General features: G+C 35.0%; 1 long non-coding RNA gene across 1 annotated transcript; it reads right to left on the bottom strand.

Annotated features, from left to right (window-relative positions):
• Window positions 1-294: 294 nt before the first annotated feature.
• LOC147654086 (uncharacterized) lies at window positions 295-17,467 on the bottom strand. Its single transcript, XR_015284423.1, has 2 exons — window positions 17,117-17,467; window positions 295-5,014 (listed from the first exon to the last, which is right to left on the bottom strand). It is a non-coding gene; the product is annotated as an uncharacterized LOC147654086 (long non-coding RNA).
• Window positions 17,468-19,618: the final 2,151 nt, after the last annotated feature.

Genomic DNA, 19,618 nt, shown 5'->3' with positions numbered 1-19,618 from the left:
AGGAACTGCTCTATAGAATCAAACCAAAGTTAAACACATTTTGGCATCCTGTCCTTGGAAGCAGCACCAATGCTTAGGAATTGTAGGAAGCACTGGGTGATCCACCTTTTAGTCAACTCTTGATTTCTGGTAATTAGCCATTTAAAATCTTCCTGTAAAAATTTCACCTGAAGTATAGTATTTGATATTCACTACCTACCTAAATGCCTGAGAGATGTATTAAAAATGAATACATTTGCACATTTGACCTCCAAAATGAGTGTGGCAAAGAAGTCGACATTACATTCAACACAGTGCTGTGCAAGAAAAACAGTGCTTATTTACTACATATCTGATGAGCTTTTGATGACAATCCATAATTATAATGTTAAAATAAAGATAATATGATTCATAACCACATTTAACATTTCTTTTTCAAAATTATACAGATCTTGATGCTATTTTTCCTCAGTCATACCTTTTCAGACTCAGTTGCATTTTATGTGGGCGAGATAACATATGTCTAATTGTTCTTTGTTGTAATATTTTTTCTAGTTCTGCAATAGTCTGTGGTTTTAAATCACAGATAATATTTTTAATGTAACATTTCAGATTTTCAGTTATTTATTCCAGTCATGTATGGATATTATACTTTTCCAGGGACCTGTCTATATTGACTGGAGGCTTCTTTCTGTATACTCAAATTAGAGTTTATCACTATAAGTAAGTTTTATAGGGTTTTTTTTTTTTTCCTTCTGTGTGCATTATTATATGCTTACTAATTTTACATTTCAGATGTTATTTCATCCTTGAGTAACTGACTGTGGAGAAATCCTCTTGAGCTCCTTACACACATTTTTGAATCTGACTATGTAGAATAATTTTGAATTATTTAAAAACATCAGTGCCTTGCTATTTATCATGTTTCCAAACATTTAGGCATATATTGAGCAGCCAATGTCCAAATTTAAGAAATTCACGTGAGAGTTTCTTGAAAGCTTTTTGAAAAAGGAAATATAATTAGATCATACTTATCCACCTACTCAGTGATACTTTGAAAAGGCAGAAAAAAATGTAAGGCACATTTTTCCTTTGCAAAGCCAATATTAACTCCTTAAAAATATTCCTTATCCTGTATTTACTAGTTCCTTTCTTTACATAGTCTTTACCAGTTAGATTGATACATATCAGTCAAATCTTTAGTTTTCACCATTATAAACATTTTTTTCATATTTTTCTCCTTCCATTCCTCTGCCTATTGATTAAAGAAATAGGTTACACAAGGTAATAGTAAAATCCTCATAGCTTCATATCAGAGTTCTTTAAAAGTTCTTTGAAAATTATTTAATTAATTAATTAAATTAATTTGATAATCACTGTACTTGTTTATTCATACTTTATTCATACTTTTTTTTTTTTTTTTTAAATCTTTCTTAGGAAAGATTCAGTTGGAAGTACTTCCTCAAATTCATGCTGTAAAATTAAGACCTGATATGAGAATCTTCTGCTTTGGATTGATCACAACTTTAGAAACTGACTTCTTTATTCTGCAGTTTTCTCAAGCAAACTTATTGTATGAGTGTCCCTCACATTATTTCACTATCTGCTGATACCTTTCACTCTCTGACAAGCCCTCTGCTTTCAATATGTTTGAAAAAATTTTATTTTGAGCCTTTACACCTTATACAGATTCTTGACATGCTTCTTGACCTGATATTATGGGTTTAAATCTGAATTTCCAGGTTTATACTCCATTGTATCTTTCATGCATACGACTTGTATTTTTGAGGCTTATTTCCCCCATGAATAAAGTCCATTTTAAGACTCATATTCTACCATTTAAATTTTTCAATAATTATCTTTCTCACATATATGTATCTCCCCTTTCAATGAATTTTCTCAATCTTTTTCTTCCTACAACATGCAGAACTAAAATATATTTTGATGACTGTGTCCACCAAATAACAACTTGAAGGTTAATCTAAAAAGTGGCCAGTGAATTTTATTGTGCTCTCTAGAATACTACCCCTCATCTCCCCCAGCTGTCTAGTTGCAGCTTCTAAAGGGTTTCACTGTTCTTTTTCCACACATGATTTTTTTTCAGGAGAAATCTGAAAGTATTGAGAAAGAGGAGGGGAAAGGAAAGTGAAAAGATGTGGGAAGTCTTCTGAGATCTTGCTGTACACATGAAGCTTGAAAGATATGTTTTCAACTAAAGCTAGTGTGATAGTCAAGATTAGAGAAGGAGTTGCCTTTTTTCCTTGTGGTGTGTCTGATCCTCCAAGAAAAGGTAAATTATACTGTACAAAAATGTAACACCCACAGCTTGATTTGAATTTTACCCAGTGTACATAGGAGTTATTGAAAACCCTAATTATCTTTGTGTTTCAATCTTTGCAGTTCCCTGATTTCTCTTTGTATATCATACTTAATGCCTATAATAACAAGCTTGAAAGCAAAAAAACCTAGCACACAGTTATCTGGAGGCTTTCATTTCTTGAATAATCTGTAATAAGTTTTAATTCAACCCAGTTCTTTCTGTGTATAAGATAATTTCAGAAGTATCCATATCCTAACAGAGCTCTTATCTCTATTTCTGAACACATACTAAAGAAGGAATTCTTGTGACATATGAACTCATCTGAATAACCCAGTATTGTCTTCCTCAAGTTCTTCTTACTAGCATAAAATACAACGGAGAATATATGGGGATGAACTGCTTAAGGCATTTGATATTATTATTATTATTACTGCTCACATCAAAATATTCAATCAATCAATCAATCAAATGTAAACCTCATCTTTTTCATTGTAGTCATTTGGTCAATCTATCAAGATTCTATTGGAAAACAAACATGTTCTCTTTTTCAGGAGAAAGACACTTGGAATTCCAAACCTATTTTAGGGCACTAATTCTCTTATTATTTCTCTGACATCAGGAAGTTGTGACTTCATTTGATTTATTTTGTAATCTGTAATAGATAACACACTTTTTTTATCATTATAAAACCTCAGAAATATTCATCTAGTACCTATGGTGAAGATCTATAGTAAATTCCAGTTTCTTGAACTTAATATTCAATTTCATATTTTCTTCAGGTAACAGTGTCAGGTTTTTTTTTTCCCTTTGGATGCCTATTGTTTCTCTGCTGTTTTACCTTGTTAACATTTTTTGGTATTTGCCTTGCTGTCTTTCTATTTTTGATTCCATATGAAACAACATTCACTTTCTTCTCCATCAGAACCATTCAAGAAAAGCCAGATCACAGAGCATGTAATGAATCAGAAAGGCAGATTTCCTTACTATTAAAAAAAAATCAAATATCTAAAAATATTAAGATTTGGATTTATTTTTTAATAAATATTTAAAATTCCTCTTCAAAACAATCATTTTGCTGGAAGTGTGCAGCTAATCCTTTTCAAGGACATTTAAAACAAAATATTTAGTAATAAGAATTAAAAAATTATATATAAAAAAAGTATGTAACAGTGGCTCTGTATGACCTTACTGTGTTAGGTATTAAACTGTGATCAAAGATAGTGAAAAGACCATAAAGGCCTTACAAAGCAAGACAGTGGTGCCACGTGAGTCAAACAACACGAGATTAAACATATAACTGGTTTCATTATTCTAGAATAATAGTAACACAGAACCACTGAGGCTGGGGGAAAAAACCCCAAATCATTGAATCTGATCTTTTAACAAACGTCACTTTGTCAACTAAACCATAGCCTTTAAGTGGTATATTCAGTTGTTTCTTGAACACTTCCAGGGATGGTGATGCCACCATTCCCTGGGGAGCTCATTCTAAGGGTTAACCTGCCTTCAGTGAAAAAATTCTTCCCGATGTCCCACCCGAAGCTCCCCTGGAATACCTTAAGGCCATTTCCTCTTGTTCACCAGTTGTCTGATCTGTTAAGCCTAACACATCTAAATTATTTGAAACTGACATTTCTCCTGTTCAGCAGGTCATGAATAGTCAATGTTTTTTTGGCACCAGCAGCGGAATGAGTCTTACAGAAAACTTAGATGTAGATAGTGTGGATCTTCATAAATACAGTTTGGAATGACTCCATGCATAAGAAGCAGTGTGAGAAAAAGTTTTCCAACAGTGTTAAGTAATTTTTTATGTTATAGTAAACTTGGCACAAAAATAAATAGTGTCATTTTTAATAAGAAATTCAACACATTTCCAGTTACTAATTTCCGTAATCATTTTTTTGATTGAGCTAAGGAAAAAGCAGTACACAGGGCTTGATTTTCTAAGGGATGATAATGTTATGTGACATATTTTCTGTAGTGAGTACAAAGGGAAGAGAAATTATACATGTGATTCCAAGTGGGAGCTTGTCCAGCAGAGATATACTGAACAAAGAAATTTGGTGACAATACCACTATGGTTAAAGTTCAAAATTTTAAAAATTCCTTCAAACAGGTAAAGATTTTTTTCTTAGGACTGAATAGAGATTCAAGTGTCAGAAGTGTATTTTTATGCAAAAGTGTAGACTGGGAGGAAGCACATAAATTACATTTTCTTCAGACTTATAAAATATGGTTTAATTTTTAATTCACTCTTTACACATAAATGAGTAATACAAGAAAATTATATTATGACATAGAAATCATGAAAATATTGACTACTCATCCCTTATATACACAGCACACAGTGAATATTTGCATATTCACAGTGAATATTTGTGATAGATATTAAGATGAAAATGTCAGTGGAAAATATTGTGAAGTAGGCATTGCTTCCAGCTCACATCAAAGGATGTGACTTGGAGGTGCTTGGAGGTGCTGGTGGATGAGAGGCTGGAGTTGATCTGTCAATGGAATCTCATGGCTTAGAGAGCCAAATGTATCCTGGGCTGCACCAAAAGCAGTGTGGCCAGCAGGTCAGGAAGGTGACACTGCCCCTGGACTCTGCTGAGATAAGACCTCACCTGCAGTGCTGCATCCATCTTTGGGGTACCCCAGCACAGGAAGGACATGGACCTGTTGGGGCATATCCAGATGAGGGACATCAAGCTGATCCTATGAGAAAAGGATGAGAAAATTCGGATTGTTTGGCCTGGAGAAGAGAAGGCTTTGGGGTGACTGAATTGTGTCCTTCCAGCACCTGAAGGGAGCCTACAGGATAGGTGGGACAGGACTGTTTACAAGAGCATGTAAGGGCAAATGGGTTCAAAGGGATAATTAGTTCAAATTGAATGAGAGTAGGTTTAGATGAGATATGAGGAAAAACTTCTTTAATGTGAGGGTGGTGAGGCACTAAAATGATGACCCAGAGAAATTGTGGCTGTCCCACCCCTGGAATTGTTCAAGGCCTGGCTGCATGGGTTTGTGAAACCTGGTCTAGTGGAAGGTGTCCCTGTCCATGTCAGGGGTTTGAAGTTAGATCATCTTCAAGGTCCTGTTTCAACTCACACCATCCTATGATTCTATGATATGAAATGTGCAAGACTGCTACAGCACAGTAAAAATTTAAATATCCCAATTCTTAAGTTTTTGAGAGTATTGAAGAATGAATTATTGTTCTTGGGAAGAAATGGGTGTTGTTTAGCATATAAACAAGGATATCTGTTATTTCTTTTACAGAGAATTTGATGAAGTAGGGAATGTATTCTTAGTTGATTGGTCATGAGTAACTGGTTTATTCCACGTAGAATTTATTTTGATTTATCTATTAAATATGTTTATCTGATTGGATAGAAATGACAATTCTGATACTATTGCTTTGTGGTTAAAGCCTAATATGTTGTTACTATTTTGTCAAATTCCTCTTTTGTTTCCTAAGTGCTCATTCAACTGAAAAAGTTTGAGAAGGAAATTTTTGAAAATATTTTTCATCTAATATTTCAACATCACATTGCTGTGCAATTTGCCTATTAAAATAATTTAGATGCCAAGAGAGTACTGTCATTTTAACAATTGATTGATAATAGCTCGTAGACATCTTTGAGATTAGTGAAGACAGTTAAATTGTCAACTGGCCATGACACGAACTTCAAATCAAGCAAGTACTACGGAAATAATAAAGTAATAATAAAGTATTACAGCTAAATTAGTGACAGGAATAATAAAATACAATGCGAATTTAGTCTGTTGGAACTCTGTTCATTTGTTCATAAGACTGATTTTAGCCCAAATTATGAAGACAACACCACAGTTATGAAGGCAGAGAAAACACTTCAGAGGATAGGTGAGCCACCTTGTGACTCGTGGTTTTTCTGACCTTTTAAGACATGACAACTTGAATGGTACTTTATAGATATGATGTACATCTTGCACGTGAAAAATGGACCTTTAAATCTTGATTGCATCAACTAACAGAGGAGGAAATGTTTTGTCATCACAGATCTCTTTAACAAAAGGTTGCATTTAAAAAACAAACACAAAATAATTAAAATCAACCCCCAAAACAACCAAAAAACCCCTCAAAACAAACACAAACCCTTACCTCTAATAACTTAAAATTTCTGAAGTCTGCGCTTTGGACCATATATTTCCTATTTTAGAAAGCCTGCATTATTGTAATTTAATTCTTCTGTACTAGGAATTTGACACTTCTTTTCATCAGTGGTGAAACAAAGAATCCAAAAACTACTTTATCTCCTCAAGTTTCTCCTATCTTTTCTCAAGAACTCTTAGTTTGACATACTCTATGTTGAAATTAATATGATTTAAATATTTTGTCTCACAGATGGGACAGAATAAGAAACATACATATGCAATCGGTTGGCTAGTAAATTTTAACTACAGTTAAACTGCCCTAATTTAGTCACTAATTCATTTCCCTATGTACTGAGGCCAGTAAGTGAAAATTTTTAAATCTTATGCTTGTCTTTAACTTATTTAATCCTTAAAAACTTTCAATCTCTACCTTAAATGTAAAAGACAAGAATCAAACAAAGGTGTGACTCTACAAATATGGTCAGGTGTACATTTACTGAAGATATAAGAAAGTGCATATTCACTGAGGTTCAGTAAGGACATAGCATTACTTTGTTGTTTTTCTTTTCAGAAATTGAGTGACAATTCCCCTGAGGAAAACAAGGCAGTTCAAAATAACATTTAACAAGCTAGTAAATAAACAGAACTACTGCCTTGCTTCATGTGGAAATTAGTCTATTAGATATGCAGGCAACATGATTTCCATGGTTACAAATGACCTGCTAATCTCTTAAATTATCCAGTCATCACGAACAACAAGCCTACTAAATAATTATACTAAAATGCAAGAACTGATTTCAACAGTAGTTTTGAAGTGAAATTCTCCCAGAGAGAGGAGTTTTTTACTTGGTTATAAGTTGCCCCCCACTACTTTCAATGTAAGCTCTACAATGGCTTTTTTTAAAAAAAAAAGTTTACCATGAAAAATTTGATTTTAAATAATTTTATTTTGTCCATAGTGTTAATATTGCAGATAAGAAGAACAGTAACCTAATGGGCAGGATGGGAGGTCTCTTTTATTTGAGTACAAAGTGAAAACTCATTTAATATAGCTTTTAATGTTTCTTGTTGCAAAGACACAATGTATATTAGCCTAATGCTCTTCCATTTCTGTTTTTTTTTTTTTTCTAGAGCTAATAGTCACAATTTTCCATGAAATAAATTAATTCAGTTTGCTTATATTGAGTTCAGTTTGTCTAACAGAAGAGAAACAAAAAAAAAAACCCCAAAAATACATGGTATTTGAATGACCAGTCTTCATCACATATGAACTATAAATATATTTTCAGAAATTTGCTCAGAATGTTCTAAATCTAATGTAAGACTCTTCTGAAGTGGCAACAGGCAAAGCTCTTTATGGTCTCTTACATTAGATTGATATATCTTTGTAATGGCTGTTATGGAATATATATTTCATCATCATCATTTTTAATTAAGTGGTAAGTCTATTTTGCTATCTTGACCTAAAGACAGAGCAAAACCATTTTGTTAATGACTGATTCTTTGTATACTACTTTTTATTGTAATTAATCCCAAATGCTTATCAAGGTTATTCCTCCCTTAATGTTCCTACTATGAAACACTGCAACTCCATTAACCTCATTTTTCTTCTTTTGGGGATCCTTAATCAGCAAACGGCTGCACACTTGAGTTACTTTATCAGCAAACTTCCATAACTTTACCATAGGCATACAAAATTTAGTGTTTTTAAAGCCTCAGCACCTTCTAATCTTTGCTATATGAGAAATATTGCTTTCATTTAAGGATACTGCTGCAGATACAAACTAAGTTTGTATCCCTTACAAATGAAAAGAGATTGCTAAGTTCCACAGTAAGATTTAGCTCCAAATTTGAAGGAAAGTCAAAGAAGACAAAATATTTTACAATGTGAAATTCCTGGGGCTTGACTTGAGTACTGGATAGAAGTAATAGTATTAATTTTAAAAGAATTGCCAGCCTATTTCACTGTGATTTAAAATAACAATGTGATTCTATTTGACTTGATGGTCTAGATTTCATTTGAATCTCTTTAATTTGCACTATTTAATAACTGAGTTATATTTTTTAATCAATACCAGAAAACTATGGTGTTTATCTCACATTTAATAACATGATCTTTCTTTTTGTCAGTCATTATTTTCCACCTTTTCAATTTACTCTTTTAAAGTACTTTGAGAGAATGTACTCTCTTTCCCAATTTTACTTGGACAGTACTACCTCCCATGTGAAATTTTTCACTGTATCCTAGTCAAAATTGGTCTTGCTTTTTTTTTTTTTTTAAATCAGAATCATGTTTTCCCAAAATGTTATTCTAGTAGTTTCACCTTTCAGTAGTGTTTTTGACATCATTGTCCTTTTTCCTTAATCCTAGGAACTTTTATCAATCATGTTTTTCTGTGCATTCATCAAAATGAGGAGAAAAAGTAATGGGAAAAAAAAAAAAAAGCACCACATGGCTAATGTTCTAATTGTCTAAAAGTCTAATTGTTCTAAAAGTCACCACTGATGAACTGATCCAAAGTCTGCGATGCGGTGATTCTGTGCGATGCCTAACACAGTGGTACTCTCATCTTTCAGAAAAGCCTACATCACTAACTGGTAATTCTGAAAATTGCATGCAATTGCATTTCTCTGGACTTATCCAAAAAGCATATTATACTTGTGAAACCTATTGCTTGTATTTCAGCTATTTCAATAAACTTTAAAATAGATTAGAGATATAGCATGTTCCTTTACTCTTTGTCCTGAATCCATATTTCCCATTTTTTTTCTACTTAACACAGAAAAGGAGATAGTAATTTTACATCTCTAACCATATTGTCTAAAATATCTGTATTTTCTATATGATCTATCCTACCTTCCATATATTCTTTTTTTTCTCCGTCATGCAGGTTGAGAGAGGCAGTATTCTAATTGTTTCAACTTAAACTCTACTCATTTTATCTTTATGTAATGCCCAAGCATTTAACCCACTCCCTTTCTATTTTTCTTTCTCATTCCTATTGATCTGAACTATTCAACTACATTACTGCAAAATGTTGACTTTCACAGTTCTTGGAGTAATGAAGGAAGCTGCTGTTTGATTTTGCGAAAGGGATGTTTTTATTCATCATAGGGTCTGCTTCTGAGAAAGCCATGTCTGATATTCTTAGAACTTAGAGATCTTTCTTCTAGCAACTATGGTTTAAAACAACAACTTTTTGTTTTAAAGGGGTGTATTTATTTACTGTTATTTTTTATCCCAAAGGCTGGTTGAGGTGAGAGTCTTTCACTGAAAACCACATTTTTATGCTTAACATCTATAATAGGTCTAATCATAAGGTCATATCTGATTCAGACTCAGAAATAACATTCCAAAGTTTTCACACTATATTTCAACAGCAGTTTGCCGCTCTAAAATCTGCCTCTGTGATACGTTTCATCTAATTAGTCATCTTCATTTTGACCCAGTGAGAACATGGCTCTGATTATTCTGTCTTTCAGTTATAATGAGAATATATAAAGCAGTTTTACAACATGCCTAAAAGGAAGATGTTGGGGCTCAATCACTCCTAATGGATTTTTTTCCAAAGTAATTTGATTTCTGTTTGTTTGGTCTCAATCAAAATTCAGTTATACACTGCATACAGGAAGACTACAGCTGTTTGAATTACGTATGTTTTTAATGTAAAGGAAAAATGTCTAGAACATGAGGTTCGTTGAACTTTCCCACTGAAGAAAGCCTAAGAATTACTGAGAGAGAAGGATGGAAGTCAGACTTTTAACACTTCATTGAAGCAAAGAGTTGTTTATTACTCTATTCACTTCTAAATGTGGACAAATACTACAACAAAGACATATTTTCTTGTCTATGGAAGGGAAAGAAACTGTATTCCAATTAAATGTTGGCTAGACTGCTTCCTACTTAACAAGAAAGAAAATAAATCTGGGGGATGAAATGTTAAGCTAGTCCATATCTTTTGAAAGACTTCAGAGGAAAGATTGACTATTAAACCAATTATGGTCCGCTAAAATAAAGAAAATATACTGTCCAATTGCTGTATAGTTTATTAAGATAGAGCAAGTCTGATGAATATCATAAAGACAGAACTTTTGATACAACCTTAGGATTTTTCTAAAGATTTATCACTGAGTTGTCTATTTTAGATACTAACCATCAATATTTGTATATTTACTGTAAGCTGGCTTGAAGAAGGCATAATTTACAGTGATAGGAAAACAATAAAACATTCAGTGAATTCTATTTTGAAAATTAAGAAAATATAGACTGGATGAACAGATCATTGCATGGGTTAACTGTGGGTTGGATGAGGAGGCTAAAAGGGTAGCAGTTGTTGGTTTAATATTTGGTTGGCAGCCAATAACAGATAAACAGCCCAAGGGTCAATGCTGGACTGCTATTATTCAATTCTCATCTGGATTATGAAATGGACTGCACCTTCAGGACCCTTTCAAATGGTACTAAATTAGGATTAAAAATTGTAGTGCCAGGTTATAGAATTCAGTCCATTTGGGCCATGATAAAGCTTGTAACTGAAGCCAGCCAAAAATGTGAGAAATTCAGTAATAAAAGATGTAAAATTCTGAAAAGGAAGTGATAACAGAATAAAAATACCATGAATCTGTTCAAGTGGGAAATGACCTTATGAGCATGCCAAAATCATAGTGGGTTGAAATATATGAAGAAAGAATGTGGTCAGCAGACCACAGAGGGAAGTTATTGTCTTCCCATTCAGCACTGGGGAGGCCAGAAGTTTGTGCATCACTAGCACTCAGACTCCAATTTAGTTTGTCTTCAAACAGGTCAGCCTGGAAATAGACTTTTTCTATTGTAAACTTTATTTTCCTTATTTTCTCCCTTTCTCTTAATTTTATCCCATTTTTTCCAAGTCTGTGTGGGCTAAAGTGCTGCTTGCACAAGAGTGAGTACTGCTCTTCATCCACAAAATAGAGAAAGCTTTCAGATTGTGTAGGTTAACAGGCTACCAAACCCTCATAATATGTGGGGTTGACCCTACACCTACACTTCCTTCTGATGAACAAAGTGCAGAACACTTAATCCATTGATTTATACATGCCATCAGGACCCTTCCCGTGTCAAAAGGACAGAATATGGGCTAATGATAAGATTTAAAATGCATCTGCTCCTTTGACCTTCATTCCCTTCCTCACTTTTTTCACAAAATATATATGTATATATAGTTATATAAATTTTTATCCATTTTATAAATGATATATTTTATTATTTATGTATTTGCTAGATATTTGATCCTTTATAATCATATATTTATTTATACTTATTTTTATATTATATATATATCTTTAATTACTTTAATGCACTCTTCTAGAGAACACCCAAAGGTTTTCAGCTGAGGAAATTCACTATCAGGTGAATACTAATGCTTGATGCTAAAGCCTTCCACTTACTAGCAATATAGCTGGTTCCAAAAATTATATGTACATTTATATATCAAAGCATCAGAGAAAGAAGAATTTTGGACTATTTTTTAAAAAAAAATGTGTTTGGAAAGTAAGGTGAAAGTAGATACCACAAAACTAGTGACTTATTCAGAGATTCAGGCAAAGTGTCAAAATTTACACTTTTCCTGGAGCTTTGAAACATTGTTTATAAATTAGCAAGTATTGACCAGGTGAAAACAGCTCTATTTATTTTTTTTCCTCAGTGGATTTTTAGCAGCAGTAAATCCTGAAATCCAGTCAAGCCTCCAAAGGGTGGAAGCAGTCTCACACAGAAAGGCAAGAAATACAGAATTAGCCAGGTATCATCCTCCCACCTTTTTCTTACATATTCTTTGACTGCAATTGTATAGTGGTTTTGTAAAATACTCTATTGTCAAGTTAGATTTGAGTTGATGACCTTTTTCACCTTGTATATGATGTGCAGTGATTTATACTTAATAAAATGCTATGGTGACCACACTGATACTGAAGACACCAGAATAATTCCCTCCTTGGAACACAAAAGCACTGTGCTACTGTAAATGTCATAGTGTGGAAGTTACTGAGAAATGTTACCACTAAAAGGAGCAACCAGTACACCTGCACTAAACTGTTTCAGATTCCTGAGTATAATGCAGCACTAAAATTACATTTTCAAATACTGGTTTTGGCTGAGACATGTTGGCAGAAGTCCATTTCAGTTAAAAATTTACTGCTAATAATTGCTGAACTAAGAAGGACTGATATTTTTCATGCTGCTTCTGTTTCAACATTCCCTCTCTGTCAGCACTAACCTTTGTGCTGTTCTAAGGCAATTCCACATTGGGGAGACTAAGGCAAACCACTCAGTCATCAGCTAAAGTAGTGCCACAGAGTTCTTGGGATTTGGCCCACAGAGTATAATAACTCCTCTACCTGCCTAAAATTTCACTTAGATTTTTTTTTACTAAGTAAACCCTTACACTTAAATGCTCCCTAGTATTGATTGCTTTTCTGTGGTTTTGCATAAGCAGAATGGTGCAGTGTGTTCATATAATAAGTTGATGAAAGCATATGAAGAGACTAATTTGATTCTTTTTCTTGAAGTTCCTTTTCTTGAACATCAGATATTGACAGAGAAGAGAAATATGAAAATACAAGTACTTATCTTGAAATTTAAACAACCAGTTATCTGCCAATTCCCAGTCAGAAAGGGTTTGTTTTGTAAATGAAATATTCACGCTATTTTTAAAGGCATAACCAAGAAAAAAGTTTAAATTGTTTTTCTTGCAGACCTTCTTCCACTGCCTAAATTCTCTTTCAAATAACCAAATAAATAAGCACATGTATCCCTAATCCTTCTTCACAGATAATATTTTACTTTTGTCTTCCTTTCCTTCTACATCAACCTTTGTAGCGCTCTAGCAAAGGCTTCTATTCAGCAGTCTTCAGGGTGGTGTGCAGGGTTCAAATTCAGCTGTATCTTTTTGCAGCACAGTGCCCACTTTGAATCAGAGTGTAAAAAAGTGACTGTTATGTCTCTGATTCAGGGTGCTCTACCCTGACGTTCAGTTCCATCATCAGTCCATGGCCTCTTGAAAATGTTATGGCTTCTCAAAGGTATGTCATGTTAAATGCCAGCATTTCAGATTTGCTTTTCTCAGATGCATTAGCCTGACTTTTCCAAGATAAATTTCCCTTTGTTTTTCTCAGCCTATGCTCTTATAATAGCTTTTGAAGTATTATTTATTTTTTCAGAAGGTGTTTGTTCTTCATTCTGCTTTTACTTTATTTATGAATTTCATTAATGTGATTAGCTTTGATTGATTGACAGTTAAAGCTACTTGCAAAAAGGAAAGTCAGAGCCGTGTCCTAGTTTAATATATGATTGCCACCTGAGTATATGACAGCTAGCTGAATGAAGTGAGCTCCAAAAGACACCTGGAAGATTTGAAAACACCAGTATCTCCATTTTAGAGGATAAAAAATAAGCTAGTATAAAGACTTAGGGAATTTTGGACAGCCTTAATGTGTGCTATGGCATATAACTATAATGTGGCTAGTATCCAGAGTCATATCCAGAGCCACTGTGACTGTATGGAGTATAAATGGTAAAGCTTTGAAGCAAGGAGTTGCAGGTGACCTTTGTGGAGGAGGTCATGAAGTGCCCTGTGCTTCTTTCAACCCAGTCTGACTCTGGGCTGATCAGCCCATCACCTGTCAAGAGTGCAGCCTGACAGGAAACACTGTGGTGCATTTTTAAGGAAAAGCAGCAGGTCCAAGGGACTGGTGAGGCTGTGGATGCTATGGAGACATGAAGAAATTTCAGGAACACATGGTAGAGAATATGCTAAGGAGGAGGCAGCTAAGGGCAAGGCTGGAGATAACTGTCCTGGAAAGAGGTGACCCATATTGGCTTAGGGATGCCTGGTGGGCTGGGGACTCAGGCTGTAGGTGACCCTTGTCAGGGAAGGAGCACTCCAAAGGAGCTTCAGCCTTTGGAGGACACACTTTAGGGTGTAGAAGCTGCTGAGGAACTGTGAGGCCATGGGTGACCCCTGCTGTGACACACAGCCTGAAGGGCTGCAGCTATGCATGACCCACACTGAGGCAGGGACACCTCTGAAGCCAGTAGTCTGTCAATAGCACACGTTGGAGCAGTAGAAAATTAAGAAGCCCAAAGCAGCGGAAGAGACAGTCATGGAGCAGCAGATAAAAAGCAATACATACCTACCCTCCTGTGCTGCTTGTGTTTTTATCATATGAATAGGATAGGATAGACTATGTGTAGCCCAGGTCAAACATGAGAGAAAATTAGACTAGGAAGGGGTAAAAAATAAGTTATGCTTTTTATTGGGTCATCCCACAGCAGTACCCAAATCAATGAACATTGTGTCAATGAATGATACATTAGAAGAAGTAAAATTACAAAATTGATGGGTTTTTTCATGCTCATGGTGGATATAGTGCAGAATTGTCTGAGAAGGGAAGAGAGAAGACCTAGGCTAAATGGGAATCTCTCTAAGTGATTGGTTGGAATTTCGCAGGGGAAAAATGCTATACTGCAGACATTCATCGTGGCAAGAATTAGGGCATGTTGATAATAGGCCTCCTTTTTCAGTCAAGAATCCTTGCACCAAGTAACATCCATGCTATTTAGTATTAGTAACTACTAATACTAATATTTAGTATCAGCTGCTTAGTTAGTATTGCAAAAGTAGAGTACAAAGGGTGCATGACTTCAAGCTGAGACTAGGCCCTGCTTCTCTTTTTGTAAGTGACTTCTTACACTAACAAGATTTTTTATATGTGCATTCTAATAGATCCAAAATAAATTCTACACCAAATCCTGAGCAAATAAATTGCAGTACTGACTATATTTAAGTTATGCAGGAATACATTAAGGAAGTAAAAAAATTAGTAATATAACATTGAATGGAGTACAACATAATTTTATACTATAAATTTTTCCATATTAAGAATCACAGTGAATAATGTTGAATGAAACAAGGAAACTTTTTCTCTTTTTTTTCCACATAGTGCTTTGGAATGACTTGATTCATAAACACAGAAGTTCAGAGTAGTGTCTAAGAGCTGTTCTTTTAAAAATAACTATATGTGGCTTTAAAATGCCCCATCCGCTTTTTCTTGCAGGCAGTGTTCTGCATGGCCTCTGAAAGCTCCACATAATAAAATTAGGATGGAAAAATATAAATGAGGCTGCTGGGTTCATTAAATAGCAAATGGAAAGACAGCTGCCAGGTTGATAAATAAGGCAAGTCCTCTGTGTGTGCTGTGATTTGCAAGTAGAATGCTGTTAGTGTATTAGCTCCTAAGTGTTGCAGTGTCACATATCTAAAAGCTGTATGCAGCAAGTAAAAAAGCACATTTATTGTGAAACAATAATATCAAAAGGAAAATCCACTTAATCTTCCACTTCAACAAACCTCACAATTCATATTCTCTGGAAGTGCTGCATTGTTCACATCTCACAACTCTTTAAGTCTCTGTCATTTCTGGAATACCCAATTTTCACTGCTTTAATGTACAATATTTGGAGGGTTTATTTTATTTTCATTGTCAGAAAATGCGCTCAATATAAGTTTACTATTGCTAACCAAGACCTTATTTAATATTAGTAAACTAAAAGGACTTGCTGTAGAGTGCACACTGTACTTACAAGATTATTTTGAGCCTATTGAGTACATCAGTACTGTAACTTTTGGTTATCCTCAGTTATCTTTCCTATGACCCCAGGGACAGAATGTGAAACTTTTGGAGCATGCAGAGCCCCCAAGCCTACCCAGAGGCATAGTATTCCATTAGTACAGCACCACAAGGTTTGGATACCTGCAGGGAGGGATGAAAGACTTTCAGCTCCCCCAATGGTCCTGCTTCCATGGCATGAAGGCAAACTGTGGGTCACTAAGTTCTGCCTAAGCACTGACTAAACCCATACTTGCTCTTGACAATTTACTGGCTGTATCATACAATGCTGATGTAGTTCTAGCTGGATCAAGCTGCATCTGTTAAACAGAAACTGAAAAATGTGCTCTGTGAATATGATGGGAAAATATGGTCAGGATTAATGAAAAATAAATAGAATTCTTTTGTTGATTTGGAGGTATTTTTAATTGAAAAAGTAAAATAGCATTGAATGATGATGATGATATGCACCAGCAAGTTTTCTTACATGACTGATGAAAGCACAGAGACATGCATTCATACAGCTTCAGGGAATAGTGGATGATAAGTATTGAATGATTAGTTTTAATCTAGCTTTGGTTCTAGTCCAGAAGCCTTCAGAAGAAAATTACACAAAAAATATTTGGTTTAGAACAAAGTTCTGTCTTCTCTGCTTTCTTTCAAAACACTGTAAAGATAGTATTTAAGTGATGTAGAAATATATATATATTTCAGCAGGTAGGAAATCCACACTTGTGTTCTCCAGATGCAGCATTTTTCCAAAGGATGGTGGGTAATAGGGAAAACTGGTTTGCACTGTGTGTGGGTTGACCCTGGCTTGATGCCAGGTACCCACCAAAGCTGCTCTATCACTGACCTCCACAATTGGACAAAGGGGAGAAAATATAACAAAAGGTTCATGAGCTAAGAACAAGGAGAGATCACTCATTGCTTCCTGTCACAGGCAAAACAGACTTGACTTGGGGAAATTAATTGAATTTATAACCAATCAAAATCAGAGCAGGAAAATGAGAAATAAAACAAATCTTGAAAACTCACAGGTTGTTTCTGCCACTGCTGAGGGAGAGGAGGCCTTCCCTGGCTCCAGTGTTGAATTCTTCCCATAGAAGACTGTTCTGTATGAACTTCTCCAAAGTCAGTCCTTCCACAGGCAGCAGTTCTTTGTGAACTGCTCCAATGTGTTTCCCTTTCCAGAAGGTGCAATCCATCAAGGACAAGCAATGTGGGCTCCCCACAGAAACACAAGTCCTACCAACAAGCCTGCTCCAGCATGGGCTCCTCTCTCTGCAGGTCACTGATCCCTGCCAGCATTCTGCTCCAGTGTGGATGTCCCCTGGGGTCACAGCCTCCTGTCAGGCATCCACCTGCTCTTGTGTGGGTTTACTCTATGGGCTGCAGGTGCGTTTCTGCATTTTTGTGGTCCTCCATTCAAGGGCACAGCTGCTGCACTAGGATCGTTACCATGGGCTGCAAGAAAATCTCATTTCTGGCACCTGGAGCACCTCTGCCACCTCCTTGTCCACTGAACTGGGTGTCTGCAGAGTTGTTCCTATCACATATGCTCCCTCCTCTATTCTCTTAGTGCAGTTATATCTGTGCAATAATATATTTTCCCTTATTAAATATAATATCACAGAGATGTTATTGCCTTCTCTGATGGGCTTGGCCGTGGCCAGTGGCAGATCTGTCTTGGAGCCAGCTGGCATTGGCTCTGTCAGACATGGGGGAAGTTTCTAGAAACTTCTCACAGAAGCCATGCCATAGTCTCTCCTGCTACCAAAACTTAGCCATGCAAATCCAATACCCATGGATACTTATGCTGAGAATGTCTCCAAAGCTTTTTCTGTTTTAGCTAAAATAAACTGAGACATTTTTTTTGGTACTTTGAAAAGGATGAGATGAATGAACCCAGTGCAAAAGTCCCATCTGGAATAGAAAGTAATTCTAATCTTATCTGGCTGCTTTTCTATCTATTGTTAATATAAATGAGCTCAAAGACCAAGTGTTGTGGTGAAGCAGCATTTAGATATCCTAGCCCTGATCTTCAAAACTATTTGGATTCTAGTTTACTACAATTTTTCAAGCCTAAAAGTATAAATGATTTCATAAAAGCCTGTCAGGAAGTGAACCTTGTAAAATGCCCCCTTTTCTCCCTAATGTCTATGTTTTTTAGTTCAAATTCAAAGGAGCATCTCTGTGAAAAATGTGGCTTCATTGTGCAGCATGTCACCAAAGAACAGGACATTTACAATTTGTTAAATTACCAGGCTAAGAGCTCAAATCCTGGTAGCTTTAAATAATTTTAATAAGATAAACTTTCTTTAAAAGAACTTAAAATCAGGATGAATTTTTTAGGTCATTCTGTTATCTGAGGTACTGCAGAATAGATCATTTTTTTTTAAAAAAACCATTTCATTTTAACTGCAATGTCATTGTGGATGGTGAGTCTGAAGTCACATAAACCAGCAGAGCTAGAGAAAGAACCAAAATGGATTTGGTTCTTCTAAATGATAGGAAAATTTGTGACTTTCAGTAAGTTTTCTTAACAGCTATGCTTCAATCCTTGTTCCACTTGAAGGTACAGTAGTATGAAATAATCTCCCTTTGAGGGTTGACCATGTGAAATGGCTACAGATGGAAGTGACAGTTTTTAAAATGACTGAGACACAGACACTAGTGCAAATTGAGGACACTGACAAATCATTTGAGGAAGAAAGAGAAGCAAGTTTAGATTATTGCATAATGAAAATTTGGAATAAATAAGCTTGAGCATCACCTTTCAATAATAAAAATGGGACTACTTAAAAAAAAATATCTTTTTTTTCTCACAGAGAAATTTGCTGACATGATTGAGCTGTGGATTAAATATGGATGTCGAGAAGTCAAGTGATGGTTCACAGTGTGCACTTCTGGAAATGGAACCTTATGTCTTTCTTCTGCCAGTGTCATGGAATGCTTTAGTTAAGATTCCTATCTGCACCTTTTTCTTACCTCAGTTTATTTGATTTGCATTTATATTTTTAGCATCTTGTAGCAAATTATCAGTCCTTTTAAGCTTATCTTTCATCAACAGGTATCAAGAATGATAGAAAATTTATTTTAAATAAATCTGTGAGATTTTTACATAAATCACAATGTCAAAAAGATATTTACATCAGTTACGCTAAAAAACCCCTCAACATTCCCCCCTCCAATCTTATTCCTTATTCTAGAGTAAAGAAAACTCCTTTCTCCCATTCTGTTACATTTTAAACTACTACATCCTTATTGAGAAACACCATAAATTCTATTCTTCCACCTGAAGTCAAGTCTATGAATTCCTTATAGAAGGAATATAATGTGTAGCTCTACATTAACACTATTTCTTGGGTAATTTCTAAGTTTCTTTTAGACTGTGGATCAGAATTCCTGACTAGAAATTGCATTTTTTCTTTAATAGATTTTGATAAATTTTTGCTCATGAATTCATCAAATTGATTTTTTAACCTATCTCAGCTGTTAACATGCACAACATTCTAAACATTAAGTGCTACAATTTAA

The sequence above is a fragment of the Cyanistes caeruleus genome, chromosome 3 (genome assembly GCF_971803275.1).
Source record: "Cyanistes caeruleus chromosome 3, bCyaCae1.hap1.1, whole genome shotgun sequence".
NCBI classification, from domain to species: Eukaryota; Metazoa; Chordata; class Aves; order Passeriformes; family Paridae; genus Cyanistes; species Cyanistes caeruleus.
The sequence above is the reverse complement of the archived record's forward strand: the minus strand, read 5'-3'. Positions and strand labels throughout refer to the sequence as shown.